Source organism: Macaca nemestrina, chromosome 6, assembly GCF_043159975.1.
Source record: "Macaca nemestrina isolate mMacNem1 chromosome 6, mMacNem.hap1, whole genome shotgun sequence".
Classification (NCBI taxonomy): domain Eukaryota; kingdom Metazoa; phylum Chordata; class Mammalia; order Primates; family Cercopithecidae; genus Macaca; species Macaca nemestrina.
In genome coordinates, this window is record NC_092130.1 from 64,631,092 (window position 1) to 64,653,973 (window position 22,882).

The 22,882-nt window shown below is 41.9% G+C and overlaps 1 long non-coding RNA gene across 1 annotated transcript in view; it reads left to right on the forward strand.

Moving 5' to 3' along the window:
• The first annotated feature begins 385 nt into the window (after positions 1-385).
• Positions 386-22,882, forward strand: part of LOC105499998 (uncharacterized) — a 91,185-nt gene continuing 68,688 nt past the window's right edge. Inside the window, exon 1 of the long non-coding RNA XR_011624235.1 lies at positions 386-570. This is a non-coding gene — a long non-coding RNA (uncharacterized lncRNA). The remainder of the gene's footprint in view (positions 571-22,882) is intronic.

Genomic DNA, 22,882 nt, shown 5'->3' on the forward strand with positions numbered 1-22,882 from the left:
GAAGTGGGTATTCATTGAGGATAGGAGAGACAGCAGGAGGTACGAATTCCAAATTTTACTTTCTGCTACCCAAACCATATCTTGATTGTAGTGGTGGTTACATGTGTATATACATTTGTCAAAGCTCATTGAACTTTACACTTCAAATGGGTATGTACTTTTATATGCAATTTATCTCAAAAATCGATTAGAAAATGTTTTGCTCCAGTTTGCTAAAAAGTAATTATTAATATTTGAACACTGTGATGATTGATACTGTTTCAACTTGATTGGATTGAAGGATACAAAGTATTGATCCTGGGTGTGTCTGTGAGAGTGTTGCCAAAGGAGGTTAACTTTTGAGTTAGTGAGCTGGGAAAGGCAGACCTTCCCTTAAGCTGGGTGATAAAAAGTAGGCAGAAAAATGTGAAAAGAGAGAGACGGGCCTAGGCTCCCAAACTACATCTTTCTCCAGTGCTGGATTCCCCCTGCCCTCAAACTTTAGACTCCAAGTTCTTCAGTTTTGGAACTTGAACTGGCTCTCCTTGCTCCTTAGCCTGCAGATGGCCTATTGTGGGACCTTGTGATCATGTGAGTTAATACTTAATAAACTCCCCTTTACACACACACACACAAATATATATATATTTAAATTTATATATATTTACATATATATTTAAGTTTATTAAGAAATATACATATGCTATTAGTTCTCTCCCTCTAGAGAACCCTGACTAATACAGATTTTGGTACCAGGAGTGGTTCTAGAGGAAGAGAATATTAAGGATGGAGTTCTTTTGTTGGTTTTGGGGTTTCTGGAGTTGGGTGCTTAATATGATTAGACCCCAAAATGCTAAGGACTCTACTTCTAACAGTATGGAGAACACTGATAGTCCTTAGCATTAGCTGTTTAGAGAGTTATTCAAAATCAATGCATTTGACACATTGATTCATTGCTCGTGAGAGGCAAGGAGCTTAGTGACTCTATACATAATGCCTTTGCCCATATGTGGAGAACCAAGGAACATAATGAAGCTGGTTGGTTGCTCCTAAGTTCAGTGGACAAAGTAATGAAAGAAAATGATGAACTTAGGGATTCTATCTCCTGGCTTCAGAAGCAGATACTGAGCCTCAAATCTGCTAAGATTGCCCTGAGAGAGAGTCTTATCAGCTGTAGAGAAAGAGTTGAAATTGTGGAAAAACAGACACAAGCTCTCATCATGCAAGTGGCTGACTTGCAATGAAAGGTGCATGTGCAGCCTCATCAGGTGTATACTGTTAAAGTGAGGGCATTGATTGGAAAAGAATGGGACCCTGCAACTTGGAGTGGGGATGTGGGAGGACCCTGATGAAGCTGGACACTGAGTTTGTAAATGCTGATGAACCTCTTTTGTTCCCAGTACCATCCCCAGTAGTGGCAACATCCTCTCCCTGACCCATGCTGCCATCAGCCTTTCCACCCTTGTCTGAGAAGATAAACCCTGTGCTGCCTGAGTCTACAGTGATGGCCTCTCCTGAGGCAGTTGCCAGGCAAGATAATGTTGATTCTCCTCAGGAGCCACACCCCTTTTGCTTCTAGACTTATAACTAAAGTCCTAGCAGGCCCCTATTGGTGAGTTGAGAGTGTGACCCTGAGGCAGTTGCCAGGCAAGATAATGTTGATTCTCCTCAGGAGCCACCCGTAACACCCCTTTTGCTTCTAGACTTATAACTAAAGTCCTAGCAGGCCCCTATTGGTGAGTTGAGAGTGTGACCCATGAGGAGGTACACTACACTCGAAAATAACTGCTTGAGTTTTCTAACTTATATAAACAGAAATCTGGAGAACAGGCATGGGAATGGATATTAAGGGTGTGGGATAATGGCAGAAGGAACATAGAGTTGGATCAGGCTGAATCTATTGATTTGGGCCCACTAAGTAGGGACTCTGCGTTTAATGTTGCAGCTTGGGGAGGTAAAAAATGTCCTAATTGCTTGATGAGCTGAAACATGGATTAAAAGCTGGTCCACTGTGAGCGAGCTGGAAATGCCTGATCTCCCTTGGTTTAATATAGAGGAAGGGATCGAAAGGCTTAGGGAGATTGGGGTGATGGAGTGGATTAGTCACTTTAGACCTACTCATCCCAGCTTGGGGTAGGGGGAGTCCAGAAGGTATACTCTTGACCAATGCCCTGTGAAATTGATTTATGAGGGTGTCACCTGAATCTTTGAAGAACTCTGTAATTGCTCTTCTCTGTGTGTCAGATCTAACAGTGGGAACTATAGTTTCTCAACTACAAAATTTAAATATAATGGGAATAGTTGGATCCTGAGGTAGCAGAGTCCAAGTGGCAGCACTCAACTGTCAAAGGCAAGGTGGGAGTAGCTACCATAATGGACAGCAGCGGCAAAGTGGTGATCAGAATAGTCTGACTTGTGTAGAGCTCTGGCACTGGCTAATTAATCACAGTGTTCCTAAAAGTGAAATCAATAGGAAGCCTACTGCATTCCTAATTAAATTATACAAGTAGAAACTTTCTAGGTCGAATGGACAAAAGGCTAATGTGAATTATACAAACAAAGAATCGCGGCCCCTCAATCAATTTCCAGACTTGAGCCAGTTTACAGACCCAGAACCCCTTGAATAAAGGGGAGACTGGGTCCCCTTGAGAAACGACCCCACTACATTACTGGCAATTTATGCAGTGAATCTTTCTCCCATCCTTCCCCAAGGAGACCTCCTGCCTTTTACCAGGGTAACTGTGCACGGGGGAAAGGGAAATGATCAGACATTTTGGGGACTACTGGACACTGGCTCTGAGCTGACATTGATTCCAGGGGACCCAAAACATTATTGTGGTCCCCCAGTTAAAGTAGGGGTTTATGGAAATCAGGTAGTTAATGGAGTTTTCGCTCAGGTCTGACTTGCAGTGGGTCCAGTGGGTCCCCAGACTCATCCTGTGGTCATTTCTCCAGTGCCAAAACGCATAATTGGCATAGACATACTTAGCAGCTGACAGATCACCCCATGTTAGCTCCCTGACTGGTAGGGTGAGGGCTATTATGGTGGGAAAGGCCAAATGGAAGCCATTAGAGCTGCCTCTACCTAGAAAAATAGTAAATCAAAAATAATATCACATCCTTGGAGGGATTACGGAGATTAGTGCCACCATCAAGGACTTGAAAGATTCAGGGGTGATGATTCCCACCACACCCCTGTTCAACTCTCCCAATTGGCCTATGCAGAAGACAGATAGATCTTGGAGAATGACAGTGGATCGTCGTAAGCTTAACCAAGTGGTGACTTCACTTGCAGCTGCTGTACCAGATGTAGTTTCATTGCTCGAGCAAATTAATGTATCTCCTTGTACCTGGTATGCAGCCATTGACTTGGCAAATGCTTTTTTCTCCATTCCTGTCCACAAGGCCCACCAGAAGCAATTTGTCTTCAGCTGATAAGTATACCTTTACTGTCCTACCTCAGGAGTATATCAACTCTACAGTTTTGTGTCATAATCTTATTCGGAGAGACCTTGATTGTTTTTCGCTTCTGCAGGATATCACACTATTCATTACATTGATGATATTATACTGATTGGATCCAATGAACAAGAAGTAGCAAACACACTGGACTTATTGGTGAGGTGTTTGCGTGCCAGAGTATGTGAAATAAATCTGAATAAGATTCAGGGACTTCTACGTAAGTAAAATTTCTAGGGGTCCAGTGGTGTGGGACCTGTCAAGATATTCCTTCTAAGGTGAAGGATAAGTTGCTGCATTTGGCCCCTCCTGCAACCAAGAAAGAGGCACAACACCCAGTAGGGCTATTTGGATTTTGGAGGCAACATATTCCTCATCTGAGTGTGTTACTCTAGCCCATTTATCAAGTAATGTGAAAGGCTGCCAGTTTCAAGTGGGGTCCAGAACAGAAGGCTCTGCAACAGGTCCAGGCTGCTGTGCAAGCTACTCTGCCACTTGACCCATATGACCCAGCAGATCCAATGGTATTAAGGTATCAGTGGCAGATAGGGATGCTGTTTGGAGCCTTTGGCAGGCCCCCATAGATGAATCACTGCAGAGACCTCTAGGATTTTGGAGCAAGACCCTGCCATCTTCTGCAGATAACTGCTCTCTTTTTGAGAGACAGGTCCTGGCCTGTTACTGGGCTTTGGTGGAAATTGAACGTCACCATGCATCCTGAACTGCCTATCATGAACTAGGTGCTTTCTGACCCATCTAGCCATAAAGTGGGTTGTGCACAGCAGCATTCCATCATCAAATGGAAGTGGTATATATGTGAATGGACTTGAGCAGGTCCTGAAGGCGCAAGTAAGTTACATGAGTAAGTGGCTCAAATGCCCATGGTCTTCACTCCTGCCACCCTGCCTTCTCCCCCAGCCTGCACTGGTGGCTTCATGGGGGAGTTCCCTATGATCAGTTGACAGAGGAAGAGACTAGGGCCTGGTTCACAGATGACTCTGCACGATATGCAGGCACCACCTGAAAGTTATAGCACTACAGCCCCTTTTTAGGACATCCCTGGAGGACAGCAGTGAAGAGAAATCTTCCCAGTGGGCAGAACTTTGAGCAGTGCACCTGGTTATGGACTTTGCATGGAAGAAGAAATGGCCAGATGTGTGATTATATGCTGATTCATGGGCTGTAGCCAATGGTTTGATTGGACGGTCAGGGACTTGGAAGAAGCATGTTTGGAAAATTGGTGACAAAGAAATTTGGGGAAGATGTATGTAGAGGAACCTTTCTGAGTGGTCAAAAACCGAAGATATTTGTATCCCATGTGAGTGCTCACCAATGGGTGACCTCAGCAGAGGAGGATTTTTATCAAGTGGATAGGGTGACCCGTTCTGTGGACATCACTCAGCCTCTTTCCCCAGCCACCCCTGTCATCGCCCAATGGGCCCATGAACAAAGTGGCTATGCTGGTAGGGATGAAGGTTATACATGGGCTCAGCAGCATGGACTTCCACTCACCAAGGCTGTCCTGGCTATGACCACTGCTGAGTGCCCAATTTGCCAGCAGCAGAGACCAACACTGAACCCTCAATATGGCACCATTCCTCAGGGTGATCAGCCAGGTATCTGGGGACAGGTTGATTATATTGGACCTTTTCCATCATGGAAAGGGCAGAGGTTTGTCCTCATTAGAATAGACACTTACTCCAGATATGGGTTTTCCTATCCTACATGCAACGCTTGTGCCAAGACTACCATCCGTGGACTCATGGAATGCCTTATCCACCGTCATGGTATTCCACACAGCATTGCCTCTGGCCAAGGCACTTCCTTTATAGCTAAAGAAGTGCAGCAGTGGGTGCATGCTCATGGAATTCACTGATCTCACCATGTTCCCCATCATCCTGAAGCAGCTGGATTGATAGAACAGTGGAATGGCCTTTTGAAGTCACAATTACAATGCCAACCAGGTGACAGTACTTTGCAGGGCTGGGGCAAAGTTCTCCAGAAGGCTATGTATGTATTGGAATTAGCATCCAATGTATGGTACTGTTTCTCCCATAGCCAGGATTCACGGGTCCAGGAATCAAGGGGTGGAAGTGGAAGTGGCACCACTCACCATCACCACTAGTGATCCACTAGGAAAATTTTTACTTCCTGTTCCCATGATATTACATTCTGCTGGCCTAGAGGTCTTAGTTTCAGAAGGAAGAATGCTGCCACCAGGAGACACAATAACAATTCCATAAAACTGAAAGTTAAGATTGCCACCTGGACACTTTGGGCTCTTAAGTCAACAGACTAAGAAGGGAGTTACAGTGTTGGCTGGGGCAATTGATCTGGACTATCAAGATGAAATCAGTCTACTACTTCATAATGGAGGTAAGGAAGAATATGCATGGACTACAAGAGGTCCATTAGGGCATCTTTTAGTATCACCAATTATTACCATGCCCTGTGATTAAGGTCAATGGGAAACTACAACAGCCCAATCTAGGCAGGACTACAAATGATTCATTCCACCAGGAAAAAAACCTATGACCTGCTGAGGTGTTTGCTGAAGGCAAAGGGAATACAGAATGGGTAGTAGAAGGTAGTCATCAATATCAGCTAAGATCACATGACAAGCTGCAGAAAGAAGGATTGTAATTGTTAGGAGTATTTTCCCCTTCTTTTGTTAAAAACATGTTTTTTCATGGATACACTTGTAGTAAGAAAATATCTTCATTTTATTTCCTTTCTCCTTTATCATGTGACATAAGATTTATTGACTTCACATCAGCATTTAAGTATTGTTAATTTTATATAATAGTATTTGGGGCCAGGCACGGTGGCTCATGCCTGTAATCCCAGCACTTTGGGAGGCTGAGGCGGGCAAATCACAAAGTCAGGAGATTGAGACCATCCTGGCTGATATGGTGAAACCCCATCTCTACTAAAAATACAGAAAAATTAGCCAGGCATGATGGCGGGCGCCCATAGTCCCAGCTATTCTGGAGGCTGAGGCAGGAGAATGGCATGAACCTGGAAGGCAGAACTTTCAGTGAACCAAGATCACGCCACTGCACTCCAGCCTGGGTGACAGAGTGAGACTCCATCTAAAAAAAAATAGTATTTGAGTTGTGGCTTGGTGCATTTCCAGTTGTACAAAGGATATTTGTATTATGTTAGGCATAATTATGACCTTATTATCTTTATTTGAAGATTATGTATGATCTCAGGAGATATGTATGGGTTCAACTTGACAAGGGGTGGACTTGTGATGGTTAACACTGAATGTCAATTTGATTGGATTGAAGGAAACAAAGTATTGATCCTGGGTGTGTCTGTGAGGGTGTTGCCAAAGGAGATTAATAATTGAGTCAGTGGGCTGGGAAAGGCAAACCCACTCTTAATCTGAGTGAGCACAATCTAACCAGCTGCCAAATGTGAAAAGAGAGAGACTGGCCTAGCCTCCCAGCCTACATTTTTCTCCCATGCTGGATGCTTCCTACCTTTGAACCCTGGACTTTAAGTTCTTCAGTTTTGGAACTCGGACTGGCTCTCCTTTCTCTTCAGCCTGCAGATGGCCTATTGTGGGACCTTGTGATTGTGTGAGTTAATACTTAGTAAACTCCCTTTTATATGTATATAGATCTATTCCATTAGTTCTGTCCCTCTAGAGAACCCTGACTAATACAAACACCTTCCTCAAAACAAAGAAAAAACCCTTCAGTGGCTCCCGTTTGCCTGTAAGACTAAATTCACAATGCTAATGAAGATATTTAAAGCTCTCTGGGTGATCCCAAGCTACCTTCAGCAGGGTTTTTAATCTCTTTTGGGTCACAGATCTTTTTGGTGGTCTGGTGAAAACTGTGGATCTCTTTTCAGAGTTATGTTTTAAAAAGCATAAAATAAAACACATTGGTGTACAAAGGAAATCATTTATATGCAAAGTATATCAAAATACTTTTTAAAAATTTGTGATATGGTGATATATGTACTTCTTTATTAACTCATTAAATAACAAGATCTAGGTTGGGTGCAATTTCTCACACCTGTAATCCCACCACTTTGGGAGGCAGAGGCAGGTAGATTGCTTGAGCCCAGGGGTTGGGGACCATCCTGGGCAATATGGTGAAATCCCATCTCTAAAAAAACACAAAAATTAGCTGGGCATGGTGGAGCACACCTGTAGTCCCAGCTACTTGGGAGGCTGTGGTGGGAGGATGGCTTGAGCCCGGGAGGTGGAGGTTGCAGTGAGCCAAGATCATACCACCGCACTCCAGCCTGGGCGATAGGGCCAAAAACAAAAAAAACCCACAAAAATCCCACATAAACAAACAAACAACAACAACAACAACAACAAATCTGGCATAAGTCTGACAAGTACAATTTCAAAGTATCATGAGCATAAATGGTAGTTTAAAAAATCTACAACTGCAATGTGCAATGAAATAATCTGTGATTTTTATTGGCAACAAAGTAACTACTAATACTACTGTGATTCTCCCTACCCACATTCAGAATGGAAGGAAACACTGAACTTTAGTTAGAGTTTAGTGAAAATTAAGGTCGATTTTTTCTCATTCAGTTTAAACCCTCTCCCTCTATTCCATCTCCCCAACTTTCCCCTGTCTGAATTCTAGGTTAAGAACTAATTATTTCTTAGTGAGTAATTTCCTCCCCCTAGCTTAAGCCCCAGTAAGCTCCAAGACACTCTGCTTTAGTGCAGAGATCACCCATCCTAAAACCTGTGAAAATAGCAAGAAACATGAATGTGTGGATGGGCAGGTATGTCAGACAGTGAAGAATGATAAGTGATACAGAGCCCATGTCCTCCCTTAGGGCATTCACATATAACATTTGGGTTTTTTTTGAAAAACACAATAATGTACTATCCAAATAAAGATTAGCCAGGAGTTGGCCAGTGTGTATCCACTGTTTAATCAACCAGAATGAACTGCCAGTTCTCCCCCATTCTCCCACCCCTGCATCTCCATAGTTTCCTTTTTGTAGAAAGTCCTTCCTTCTAATCTCTTTTAATCAAAATACAGCCAGTTCAGGGGTTGGTATTTCCTGCTTCCAGTAGCTGGAAGTCATCTGGCCCCTCTCTGTGCTCCCAGGAAACTTGGTTTAAATCTTTCTGTGCTTTATTTATTTATTTATTTTTAGCACAGGTCACATTTTGCCTTGTGTTATGTTCATTGATGTACACATTTCACCTTCTCTATTGATCGTGAGATCCTTGCAGGCAGGAAGCCTCCTACATTTCTCTTTGCAACTCCCATGGTGCCTGTATTCTGATGTACTCAGTGCTGTGGGGACCCAGCAGGGTAGATGGACTGTGTGGACTGCCCTCTGCCTCCTGCCTGTCTCTGCGTGGCGTCTTTCTCTCTTTAACTGATGAGTTTTAATTCTTCCATCCCATGAGAAATGAAACTCTGACCTAATTTTCTTTTCACTGAAGAGACCATGCTGTATTCACAAACCTCTTAGCCAGAAAAGTAATTGATGTCACATAAAGTCTTTATCAAGGAATAGACATTCATTCCTTTAATCCTTCATTCACACAATTCCTTATTCTCTTAAAAACCAGGTGAGAGCATGGTATGAAATAAATCAGATTAGAAATGGTGGTATATACAAACTGTGATGTGTATTTGTGAAACTATTTCTAGTAGCCAAGAGACAACGAGATTAAAGCCTCCTTATGAAGGGCACTCATTCTTTTTTAATTTTTGAAACTGAATCTCACTCTATCACCCAGGCTGGAGTGTAGTGCTGTGATCTCGGCTCACTGCAATCTCCACGTCTCAGGTTCAAGCGATTCTTGTGCCTCAACCTCCTGAGAAGCTGGGATTCCAGGCGCACGCCTCCATGCCTAGCTAATTTTTTATTTTAGCAGAGACAGGGTTTCACCATGTTGGTCAAGCTGGTCTCAAACTCCTGACCTAAAGTGATCCACCCACCTTGGCCTCCCAAAGTGCTGGGATTACAGGTGTGAACCACCACACTCAGTCTGATGAAGGGCCCTCATTCTTCATTGCATGTTCGGGAGTTGCCCCAGTAGCATTCTATAAATATGATCAGTCAGCAGTGCCTCACTGAACAACCATGGCTGTGGACTCCCTATCTGCCACGTGGTTACATTTGAAAACATTAAAGGAAATGTTTAATTACTTTGTATCCTGGCTTTTAAAATTCCTTGCAATGTGGCATTGAGTAAATTACTCAAGAATTCTGAGCCTGTTTTGTCATCTGTAAAACATCATTTATCTCCTAGAGTTGTTTGATGGTTGAATTAGTTAATACATGTACAGCACTTAGAACAGTGTCTGGCACATGGTAAGTGTCCCATGAATGTCACAAAAGTGTTCACTAAAACAAAACATCTCCCAAATATCTACTTCACGTTAGGCACCTGCTTTGTGCCAAACATTGGGTTAGGCATGAGGGATAAAAGGCTGAACAAAACATTGCCTCTTCCTCAAGGAACTCATAATGTAACATTTTCCAATCTGTGGACCAGAGATTCTCTGGGAAGACTTTTTTCAAGAATCTATTTCTTCATTATACTGAATACATAATCTGACTCAGAAATATATGCTTTATTTTAAAATGTATGTAGAATTAATAAATGTCAAAATCATTTAAAAGGATTTTTAGGTCACTTTTTTGTCATTACTTATAATCTCAACTCCTATTGAGGCACCAAATGCAATCATGTGGTGGCCCCCAACATTTTTGGAGAGATATTAAAAATAGTCTCTTATGGTAAAATGGGCTAGATCTACTTGTTGAGTGGCTAGTACAATCTGACAGAAACCCAAACAATCATTTCTGTTTAGGCATAGAGGAAATTCTGCCGCTGGAGAATAGCAGTAAGTACCAAGATACCTCAGAGTAAAAGCTGACTCTCAAGAAATATTCAATCAAAGAGCTTCCAGGTGCTCCCCTAAAGGTTGGGAACCCTTCACCAAGAAGGATGAGGTGGAGAGAAACTCCCAGATTGATCTAAGAGAAAGGGCTCTGTTAAGAAGCAAACTCTACTGCTGTCCCTCTTATCCAGCTAAAGTGGAAGGGTATCTCCAAAATTCTAAGATGAGAGAAGGCAACCTGTCGTTGTTAATGCAATCTAGATTTCTGTGGATGCCTGGCAGGTGCCAGTACTGATGGAAGTCCCACCAAAGAGACAGAGGTTGCAGAGAAGCGTTTGATTCCCTTCTGCTTGCTGCTGTTCTAATATGACAAAAATTGTGGAATTGTTCACACTCATATGCTTAGCTGCCAACCACTGGATATAAGTTCTTAGATCGCTTCTTCTTCTAAGAGATGGCAGTGCATAGAGGGAAAGCATGAGTGGGTTGAAATCTGGCCCCTGTTGCAGTTTGAATGCTTTGTCTTGGCATCTGTCCTAGGCAGTTTTGAAAAGACTGTAATAACTTTTCTGGAAAATTACTGGGAATTATTGTCAAATCACTAAGAAACTCATAGCAGTAGAGACTGAATATGAGATAAACTCCTACCGTTTTCTAAAAGTCCCATGCCTTAAAATCATTATGGTGCAACGTTCTTTTACGAAAGAGATCATTAGAATTTACTTTCTGGTCCAGAGCAGAAAGTCAGTATACTTTCCTGCAGAAAGTCTTGGTAGTCTTTGGGTAGGTATCTCCTTCTCAAGCAATTTGGTGATCTCCATGGAAAAAGAAATCTGCCTGTTTTGTGTTTTGTTTGATTTTGTTTTTTCTTATCTAGGAATTACTGTCTTTGGTTACTCCCCACAAAATTACTAATTTAGTACCAGGCCAAGTTTGTTATCTGGCAGATATCAGATACTCAGTTCAAGTTTATTGAGCAACAAAAAAAAATGAGTATTCACATAGCAGTGAAACCCCAATCTGTGTGTGTTCTCCTTAGTCACAGTCCCCTACCTTGGTTGTTTTCTTTTAATGGCTTATCTTCTTTTGCTCAAAAAGCTGCTGTGGGCCTGATGAATAAGCGATTTCTTTCATCGTAATTTCAAAGCAACGATGAGCATAAATGGTACTTTAAGACATTTGTAACAACTGTAACCTGCAATGAAATAATCTGTGATTTTTATTGGTTACTAAGCCACCCAAGGTCACTCACAGGTTGGTATGTTTGAGAGAGCAAGTATTATCTGATTTTACACATATATTTCTCATTTACTATCTTCTCAATCTAGCCATCTAAAGTTAAGAAAAAAAGCCTAGAAAATACTTGGTTATTCTCTCAACTTAAAAGGCAATTTTTAATGAAGTTTGATATAATCTTGCTAAGAGTTGATTATCTCAAATGTTAAAACAGAATTCGATTTCACAGCCTGCTCTAGTTCCAGATACATGTATTTTCCCTCTTTGACCTTTTTCTCAATTTTACTCTTTAAACACAAAATAGCATTTCAACTTTGTTGAGTGCTATGTTGGAGGTGACAGTTTTCCACTTAAAATCGTCATGTTCCTTCTTCTTTCTCACTTTTTTCTCTTCCTCCTTTTTATCATCATGTTGACTAAAGATCCTGGCCTAAGGTCTGCTCTCTTTATTCAGAGAGAGGATTTTGACATCCTCTTCCCTACCTGTGTGTTTCTGGGCATCCTTGGCATTCCTGCACTGTACTAAACTATCAGTTAATGTTTAAGCCTATTAAGTTCATTATATATTCCTTCTGCTGATGGTGTACCCAAAGAATGAGGCACAGCCAAAATCTCACAGGCTTTCCTACCTAGAGCTAAGGAGAAACTCTACTTTGGACTGCATACCCTTGTTGCTAGCTCTAAGAATATGAACTGTCCCAAATTAGTTTGTATGTTTGCCATTGTACATTTTGTTTTTTATAAAAGCTCTCCTAGCCTTGTGAGTTTAAAATTAAAATATGTCTTTTAAGAATATATCACTTATAATCACAAACATTGGCCACATAAGCCCATGCTTGAGGAGACCCTGAGTGCCTCTTGGCTGCCCATTTAGTTAACTGGGACAAGAAGATGGTTTGAGCATTTTATAGAAGCAGTACAAGTGTTTTGGGGCCTTTACTCTGACAAGTTCATCCAGAAGTAATGGATAAGTGTTAGAAAAAATAATGTTTCGTCATCAGCCATGAGGTAGATATAGCAGGAAAAAGAACAAGAATGCTTCAGACCTCCAGATAAAAGGCTGGTCACTCATTCCCCAGAACCACTGGTAAAGTGTGATCTGCCAGTGACACAGAAGATGCAAATTGTATGTTAGAAACTCCTAGTACAAACAGCAGCTCAGAATCATGGGTGGAAAGGCAAACCCTGATTACTCTGTTTTTCCATTTTTTGTGGCCACTGTTCCTTCATAGGAATAAATTTCTCCATCTTAGTATTTTTCCTGGCTGGATTTCAGGACCTACCTCTTAGTTACACTATTATGTTCTGATTCATAAATTTTTGTGAAGGCTTGGCCTGTAAATAGATCCTTTTTCCATTTGAAAGTTTCTATACTGTTGGAGTTTTAAAAATCTACTAAAGAACTGAAGGAGAGGTCAAAGCAATCTCTGAGTTCTGATTCCTGTGCTTCTCCCATACCTTGGATTTCTGTGCCAGGAAATTCCAAAATTTCTTTTTCCTCTTAAAGATCTCCTATTCCCTTCTTTTTCTTTTCTTTTTTTTTTTTTTTTTTTTTTTTTGAGATGGAGTCTCACTCTGTTGTTCAGGCTAGAGTGCAGTGGTGTGATTTCAGCTCACTGTGACCTCCGCCTTGTTGCGGGAAGTTAGAGACCCTGAACGGAGGGACCAGCTGAAGCCGCGGCAGAAGAACATAAATTGTGAAAATTTCATGGACGTTTATTAGTTCCCCAAATTAATACTTTTATAATTTCTTATGCATGTCTTTACTGAAATCTCTGAACATAAATTGTGAAGATTTCATGGACGCTTATCACTTCCCCAGTCAATACCCTTGTGATTTCCTATGCGTGTCTTTACTTTAATCTCTTAATCCCGTCACCTTACGTCAGCTTTAGTAAGCTGAGGAGGATGAATTTCACCTCAGGACCCTGTGAGGATTGTCTCAACTGCACAAATTGTTCGTAGAGCATGTGTGTTTGAACAATATGAAATCTGGGCATCTTAAAAAAAGAACAGGATAACAGCGATGTTCAGGGAACAACAGAGGTAACTTTGAACTGGCTGCCACTGAGCCGGTTAACAGAGCTGTATTTCTCCTCTTTCAAAAGCAAATAGGAGAAATATCGCTGAATTCTTTTTCTCAGCAAGGAACATCCCTGAGAAAGAGAATGCGCCCTGAAGGTAGGCCTATAAACGGCCCCCTTAGAAGCGTGCTGTCTTTTATGGTCCAAGCCGAGGGGATGAAATAAGCCCCAGTCTCCTATAGCTCTCCCAGGCTTATTAGGACAAGGAAAATTCCCGCCTAATAAATTTTGGTCAGACAGGTTGTCTGCTCTCAAACCCTGTTTCCTGATAAGATGTTATCAATGACAATGTGTGCCCGAAACTTCATTAGCAATTTTAATTTCGCTTCTTCGGGCGGTCCTGTGATCTCGCCCTGCCTCCACTTGCTTTGTGATATTTTATTACCTTGTGAAGTATGTGATCTCTGTGACCCATACCCTATTCGTGCACCCCCTCCCCTTTTGAAAATCGCTAATAAAATCTTGCTGGTTTTACCACTCAAGGAACATCACGGATCCTGCCAACATGTGATGTCTCCCCTGGACACACAGCTTTAAATTTCTCTCTCTTGTACTCTTTCCCTTTATTTCTCAAACTAGCTGAGACACTTAGAAAATAGAAAAGAACCCAAGTAACCATCGGGAGCGGGTTCTCCCGATACACCTCCCAGGTTCGAGTGATTCTCCTGCCTCGGCCTCCTGAGTAGCTGAGATTACAGGCATGTGCCAACATGTCCAGCTAAGATTTTGTATTTTTTTTTTTTTTTTCAGTAGAGACAGAGTTTCACCCTATTGGTCAGGCTGGTCTCAAACTCCTGACCTCAAATGATCCTCCCACCTCGGCCTCCCAAAGTGCTGGGATTGCAGGTGTGAGCCACCACGCCCAGCCCACCCCTCCTTATTAGCAGCAAAATTTATGGAAAGTGGGGGTGGACATGCCCTCTCTTCTGTATCTAACCTCTGTACACACACACTTGCACATGGACACACAAACCAACATTTTAAGCATCAATCTTGTCTAGTTTGTGGCCTTTTTCCAGCCAAACTCTATCCTGTTTCTCTGTATGATTTAAATTAATGGCAAAGCTCATATATTGAGCCTAATGAGTACTCATCCTTGTGTCCCTGTTCTTACGTGCTTCTATGCCTACAGCCTTACCACTGGGGTCAAAGTTAGTACAATGTGGGGGTCCCAGTCAGGAAATGCTCCAGGAAGAATAGTCAAATCTCAGTGACACCAATCAGCATCTGACTCTGCTGTTTGCATGGCTCTTGCAGGTCACTTTAATGCTAAAATTTCCCCCTCTTGTTTCAATCCTTCTGTCTTTCCATTTGCTTTTTCTTTGTGTCCAGTGTGGCTACTTGGAGATTTAGACTTAAAGAAAGTTATACCTGAGGGGACACTGCTAACTGTAAAGTACTAGAAAAAAGAAAGGCATTCATACCCTTGTTAACATCTTTGTATAACTTTCAAAGCTTCTCTATGAAAAACAGAGCCAACCAGAACCACCTGGAAGTGGGGTGCCAAGCTCTCCTGAGAGAAGACTGGGTCCACCAGAAAAAGTGCCCTCACAGAAAGTTTTCTTTCTCCTCCCTTATCGCCTGGACCAATTTTCTAAACAACTTCTTTGCCAGCAACATTATGTTGTAGAAAATGCATGAGCTAACTGGGAGTAAGTCATGCAAAGGGCCATCTTTTACACATCAAGTGTAAGTGTAAGTGGTAGGTGTACTTTCTAGCCTCATTCCTGCCTGTCAGTTTCCTTTCTTTGCAACAGACATAAGGAGTCATTCACGTATTCATTCATGGGCAGACCTTTTTCAGTAGAAGACACTGTTCTAGACATGGGATACTTCCATGAATAAGTCAGACAGGGTGCCTGATGTCATCCATTCACATGCAGGGTGAATGCAGTGCACATAACACTTCTGCTTAACCTCATGGAGCTTTCTTCAAGAGGGTCCTAGGGTCCTGAGAGACTGTGGCAGATGATCTCTAACATAACGCCTGACAATCTCATCTTCTCATTCTCATGCCCGCCACTTGAGTGTGGACAGGACTTGTGACTTGCCTCCAGCAATGGAATGTGGCAGAGGTGATAGAATGTTACTTCAGTGTGATTATATCATGATATATGAGCCATGTTGCTGGCAGGCGTATTCTAGGAACTCCATGGCAGACCTTAAAGAAGTAAGTGGCCATACTGGGAGGGCCATATGGCAAGAAGCTGAGGGCAGCTGCCAGCCAACAACCAGCAAGAGGCTGAGGAGTCCAGTCCTATAGCTGCAAGGCAATGGATTCTGCTAACAACCTAAATGAGCTTGGAGGTGGATCCTTTCCCAGTCCAGCCTCTAGATGACAATGCAGCTTAACTTTGGTTGCAACCTTATGACATCCAGATAAGCCATTCCTAAATGCTTGGCCCACAGAAAACTGTGAGATAATAAATTGGTATTGTTTTAACAAATTCACAAGCAAAACCAAAAAACAACTCCATTAAAAAGCGGGCAAAGGACATGAGCAGGCAATTCTCAAAAGATGACATATACACAGTCGACAAGTATATGAAAAAATGCTCAACATCACTAATCATTAGAGAAATGTGAATCAAAACCACAGTGACATACTATCTCACACAGCCAGAATGTCTATTATTAAAAAGTCAACAAATAACGGATGCTGGAGAGGCTGGGGAGAAAAGAGTACGCTTATATACTCCTGGTGGGAATGTAAATAGTTCAGCTACTGTGGAAAGCAGCCTGGTGATCTCTCAAAGAGCGTAAAACAACTGCCATTTGACCTAGCAACTCCATTACTGGGTATATACCCAAAAGGAAATAAATCATTCCACCAAAAAGACGCATGCACTTGTATGTTTATCGCAGCACTATTCACAATACAGAGACATGGAATCAATCTAAATGCTCATCAATGGTGGACTGGATAAAGAAAATGTGGTATGTATACACCATGGAATACTACGTACCTAAGAAAGAACTAGACCGTGTCCTTCACAGGAACACAAATGGAGCTCGTGGCCATTATCCTGTGAACTAACACAGGAACAGAAAACAAAATATGGCATGATCTTACTTATAAGTGGGAGCTAAACATGGAGTACACACAGACACAAAGAGGGGAACAATAGACACTGGGGCCTACTTGATGGGGAGGGTGGGAGGAGGGTAAGGATTGAAAACTACCTATTAGGTACTGTGCTTACCACCTGAGCAATGAAATAGTCTGTACGCAAAACCCCTGTGACATGCAATTTACTTATATAACAAACCTGTACATGTATCTCTGAATCTAAAAGTCAAAAATAACTAAGTCAATTGGTATTGTTTTAAGCTGCTAAATTTGTGATTATTTATGATGTATCACAGGAAATGAATACGGAGGCTCCATGACCAAGAAGACTAACCAGGCCCAGCACTGTCCCACAAGCCTCTGTAGCTGGTTAGACTGGATTTCTCTATTTGTCTCTAATACGTCCCTTAGGGCTTGGATTGCAGAGTTCTAACTCCCCCTCCAGGACTCCTCTAATCTGGGCAAGCATATTTATAACCTCCCTAACTCCTGGACTCCTTAAAATCAGATGAAGCCAAGTTGTCTGAAGCAAGACCATAGACAAAGAGAGATCCCTGAAATACTGTGTAAGTTGGGTGCTGTGTCACTGGAAGGATTTCAAAGACATATCCTCTCCCACTATAGCCCCACACAACCCCAAGTACCTTTCTTCTTAGATAGCCCACAGGCCACAAATTCCCACTGTTGGGGTCACTCTTTTGAAGTGAGGAATTGTCTCCAGGAAGTCTTTATTATTACATGAGGTAACCTTCCATTATTTCATTCATTAACTCAACAAACATTTAATTTCCATATCTATAAAATGAGTATAATAGTACTTATCTTATAAATTTGTCATGAGATGAAATGAGTCAATGTATATAAATTGTATAAATAATTGCTTGGCATGTTGTTAATGCTACAGAAGTATCTACCATTATTAATATAGTTTGTAGTATTGTGATTTATTTTAGCACAGACAATAACCTAGACATTAGGAACACAAATATGTAAGAGAGATAGCCCTTGCCCTGTTGCTTATTCCTCATCTACCTGTTTGAGAACTAAATTCCGAATGAAAAGGTCAACAGGACAGAAAGTTTTATGGAGTGGGGGCTTGAAATCGGTCATACAGATTCCAGAACCACATAGTGCATGCTGGAAAAGCACATTCTAGTTGGTGAAGTTTGGTGGTAGAGGATATAAAATATGGATCTAATAGCCTGTGTTCCCTTGGTATCTCAGGAGTCCATCAGTGCTGAAAGAGAAGAGATGGGTGAAGACAAATTCCAGCTACATCGTAATTTTTAAAGCACCAGTCTTGCTAATGCAGAAATTAAACTATGAACACCCATCATAACCATGTAAATATTATTTATGGAAAATACATATATAGTAAACAAAGGTTACAATATTTATTTATGGCATCAAAAAATTATAATTCACAGGAAAGCTAGATTTGATTGCTCTTTCAGGAAAGCTGGTGGGAACTCTAAGGGTAAAACAGTCTTCTAGGGTGGGCAGGAGCTGAGTGCTGAGACCACAGTTTGGTCCTTGCTCCCATGGAACACAGCTCCTCTTTGCAAACAGAACATGATAGAGCAAAGGAGAAGTGGGCTGCTCCGCACTGCCTGTTTAAAATGAATTTCTTAGGAACAAGCCTTGGCCTCCAAACAAACAAGTCATTCAGAAATAAATGTATATTTCCGTGGGGCTTCTTGATTAAGGTATCATCCAGGATAAGGGTAAAAATGAGATTAGGTCACAGTTTATGTCATATTATAATTTGGCTACTGGTGAGTGTATCTCAGTCTGTGGTTGAACTTTATATTCCTTCTTTTTCACCTCTGTACCTAGCATGGTGTCAGCAAATGGCAAAATATTCAGTATGTGTTTACTAAATAATGAGGCACTAAATACTGATTAATAAAACCAGACAATCAATGGCTAAATAGTCATAAAAGGTCAAATAACTCATAAGTCAATAGTTATTGTTCCTATTTATGAGTTCCCATATTGAGGGAACATTTTTACCTATTTGGATAAAATTCTTGTAGAAAAAGAAGTGAGAGATTTAGTTCAAATACAGTGTCTATAGCAATGACAAATATCATGGGATCTTCCTTAGACCTTCTTCCCAACTACTCCATAGAGCTAGTGCTTTGTTTTCCTGGCATAGTAAAGATTTAAAAAAGAATTCTCCAGTGTTCTTCTAAACTCCTACTCTGCCAAGTTTTATAAATGTTTGTGTGCCAAGGGAAGCTAGATAGTTTGATTTCCTCTCCTGGCCTACCATGAGCTGCCTTGATTTTCACCAATGGGGTTGTTCTTTAAGACTTGAGATCTTGTTACGAAAGACCCTTTTGTGTATCAGTTACTGGACATATAAGTCCAAGTTTGGTCTGCTGCTTAAGAGTGGAGGAAATGTGAAAATGGGGCATCACAAGGAGGCAGGGTGTATAACGATGAACAAGAGGGGCTTATGGTGGAATCCGAGCTCTGTTATTGACTATCATAAAAAGGTTACTTAAATTTGATAAATCTCCTCTTCCTCTAAAATGACAAGTACTTAATTTAGGTAATATTACTTAACGAGATGGATTGTATGAAAGTAATAAGCATATAGTAAAGTGATCAGTAATTAGCTATTCCTGTTATGTTTTGACTGAGAGCAACACAAAGAAAAGAGGAAGAAGGTTTAAGAGCTTGGATGCTGTCCAGCATGGTATGAAGAGGTAGGGTGCACAGGAAGGAGAATTTTAAAAGTGGTGATAATAGATGGCTATAAACAAACTTATCTAAACTCATCATCTCTCAAAGGGCTAATTCCAGGGGTTGATATCTTGTGCTAATGCACTCTACAAAAACATCATACCTGGCCAGGTTTGGTGGCTCACGCCTGTAATCTTAGCACTTTGGGAGGGTGAGATGGGCAGATCACTTGAGTCCAGGAGTTTGAGACCAGACTAGGCAACATGGTAAAATCCAGTCTCTACAAAAAAGACAAAAATTGGCTGGGCCTGGTGGCATATGCCTGTAGTCCCAGTCACTTGTGGGGCTGAGGTGGGAGGATTGCTTGAGCCAGAGAAGTTGAGGCTGCCGTGAGCCATGATTGCACCACTGAACTCCAGCATGGGTACTGATATGGTTTGGCTGTGTCCTCACCCAAATCTCATCTTAAATTATAGCTCCCCAAATTCCCATGTGCTGTGGGAGGGGAGCCAATGGGAGACAGTTGAATCAGGGAGGCAGTTCCTCCATACTGTTCTCGTGGTAGTGAATAAGTATCACAAGATCTGGTGGTTTTATAAGAGGTTTCCCCTTTTTGTTTGGCCCTCATTCTTTCTTGCCAGCTGCCATGTAACACACGCCTTTTGCCTTCCACCATGATTGTGAGGCCTCCCCAGCCACATGGTACTGTGAGTCCTTTAAACCTCTTTTTCTTTATAAATTACCAGTCTCAGGTATGTCTTTATCAGCAGCATGAAAAAAGACTAATACAGTAAATTGGTACTGGCAGAGTGGGGTGCTGCTGAAAAGACACCCAAAAATACTGAAATGACTTTGGAACTTGGTGACAGGCAGTGGTTGGAACAGTTTGGAGGGCTCAGAAGACGAGAAAATGTGGGAAAGTTTGGGACTTCCTAGAGATTTGTTGAATGGCTTTGACCAAAATGCTGATAATGATATTGTCAATAAAATCCAAGCTGAGGTGGTCTCAGATGGAGATGAGGAACTTGTTGGAAACTGGAGCAAAGGTGACTCTTGTTATGTTTTAGCAAAATGACTAGTGGCATTTTGCTCCTGCCCTAGAGATTTGTGAAACTTAGAGCTTGAAGAAGATAATTTAGGGTATCTGGTGGAAGAAATTTCTAAGCAGTGACTTGGATGCTGTTAAAAGCATTCAGTTTTAAAAGGTAAACAAAGCATAAAAATTTAGAAATTTGCAACCTGATGATGCGATAGAAAATAAAAACCCATTTTCTGAGGAGAAATTCAAGCCGGCTGCAGAAATTTGCATAAGTAAGGAGCCAAATGTTAACTGCCAAGATAATGGGGAAAATGTCTCCAGGGCATGTCAGAGACTTTTGCAGTAGCCCCTCCCATCATGCCCAGAGGCTTAGGAGGAAAAAATGGTTTTGTGGGCTAGACCCAGGGCCTCCCTGCTGTGTACAGCCTAGAGACTTGGTGTCCTGTGTCTCAGCTGCTCCAGCCATAGCTAAAAGGGGCCAAGGTACAGCTCAGGTTGTAGCTTCAGAGGATGCAGGTTCCAACCCTTGGCAGCTTCTATATGGTGTTGAGCCTGCAGTTGCACAGAAGTCAAGAACTGAGGTTTGGAAACCTCCACCTAGATTTCAGAGGATGTATGAAAATATCTGTATGTCCAGGTAGATGTTTGTTGCAGGGGTGGTACCCTCATGGAGAGCCTCTGCCAGGGCAGTGTGGAAGGGAAATGTGGAATTGAAGCCCCCATACAGAGTCCTCAGTGGAGCACTGCCTAGTGGAGCTGTGAGAAGAGGGTCACTGTCCTCCAGAACTTAGATTGGTAGGTCCACTAACATCTTGCACTGTGCACTATGAAAAGCCACAGATACTCAAAGCCAGACTGTGGAAGCAGCAGGGAGGGAGGCTGTAGCCTGCAAAGTCAGAGGGTCAGAGCTGACCCAAGACCATGAGAACCCACCCCTTGCATCAGTATGACCTGGATGTGAGACATGGAGTCAAAGGAGATCATTTTGGAGCTTTAAGATTTTATTGTCCTGCTGGATTTTGGACTTGCATGGGGCCTTTAGCCCCTTCATTTTGGCCAATTTCTCCCATTTGGAATGGGTGTATTTATCCAATGCCTGTACCCCCATTGTATCTAGGAAGTAGCTGACTTGGTTTTGATTTTATAGGCTCATAGGCAGGAGCAACTTGCCTTGTCTCAGATGAGACTTTCAACTGTGGACTTCTGAGTTAATGCTGAAATTAGTTAAGAAAGTGCTGGACTATTGGGAAGGCACGATCAGTTTTGAAATGTGAGGACATGAGATTTGGGTGGGGCCAGGGGCAGAATGATATGGTTTGGCTGTGTCCCCATACAAATCTCATCTTGAGTTATTGTAGCTCCCATAATTCCTACATGTCGTGGGAGGGAGCTGGTGTGAGATAATTGAATTGTGGGGGCAGTTTCCCCTATACTATTCTCATGGTAGTGAATAAGTCTCATGAGATCTGATAGTTATATAAGAGGAAACCCCTTTTGCTTGGCTCTCGTTCTTACTTGTCTGCCGCCATGTACAATGTGCCTTTCTCCTTCTGCCATGATTGTGAAGCCTCCCCAGCCATGTGGAACTGTGAGTCCATTAAACCTCTTTTTCTTTATTAATACTCAGTCTCGGGTATGTCTTTATCAGCAGCATGAAAATGGACTAATACAGCGACACAGTGAAACTCTGTCTCATTAAAAAAAAAAAAAAAAAAAAAAAAAGGAACATCATACTTATTCTCCATCAAATTTCTTTTAATTTTTTTGTTATTATTATAGTTTAAGTTCTAGGGTACATGTGCACAACAAGCAGGTTTGTTACATATGTATACAAGTGCCATGTTGGTGTGCTGCACCCATCAACTCATCAGCACCCATCAATTTATATCAGGTATAACTCCCAAAGCCATCCCTTCCTCATCCCCCTTCCCCACAATAGGCCCCAGTGTGTGATGTTCCCCTTCCCATATCCAAGTGATCTCATCATTCAATTCCCACCTATGAGTGAGAACATGTGGTGTTTGGTTTTCTGTTCTTGTGATAGTTTGCTGAGAATGATGGTTTCCAGCTGCATCCATGTCCCTACAAAGGACACGAACTCATCCTTTTTCATGGCTGCATAGTATTCCATGGTGTATATGTGCCACATTTTCTTAATCCAGTCTGTCACTGATGGACATTTGGGTTGATTCCAAATCTTTGCTATTGTGAATAGTGCTGCAATAAACATACGTGTGCATGTGTCTTTATAGCAGCATGATTTATAATCTTTTGGGTATATACCTAGTAATGGGATGGCTGGGTCAAATGGTACTTCTAGTTCTAGATCCTTGAGGAATCACCACACTGTTTTCCACAATGGTTGAACTAGTTTACAGTCCCACCAACAGTGTAAAAGTGTTCCTATTTCTCCACATCCTCTCCAGCACCTGTTGTTTCCTGACTTTTTAATGATCGCCATTCTAACTGG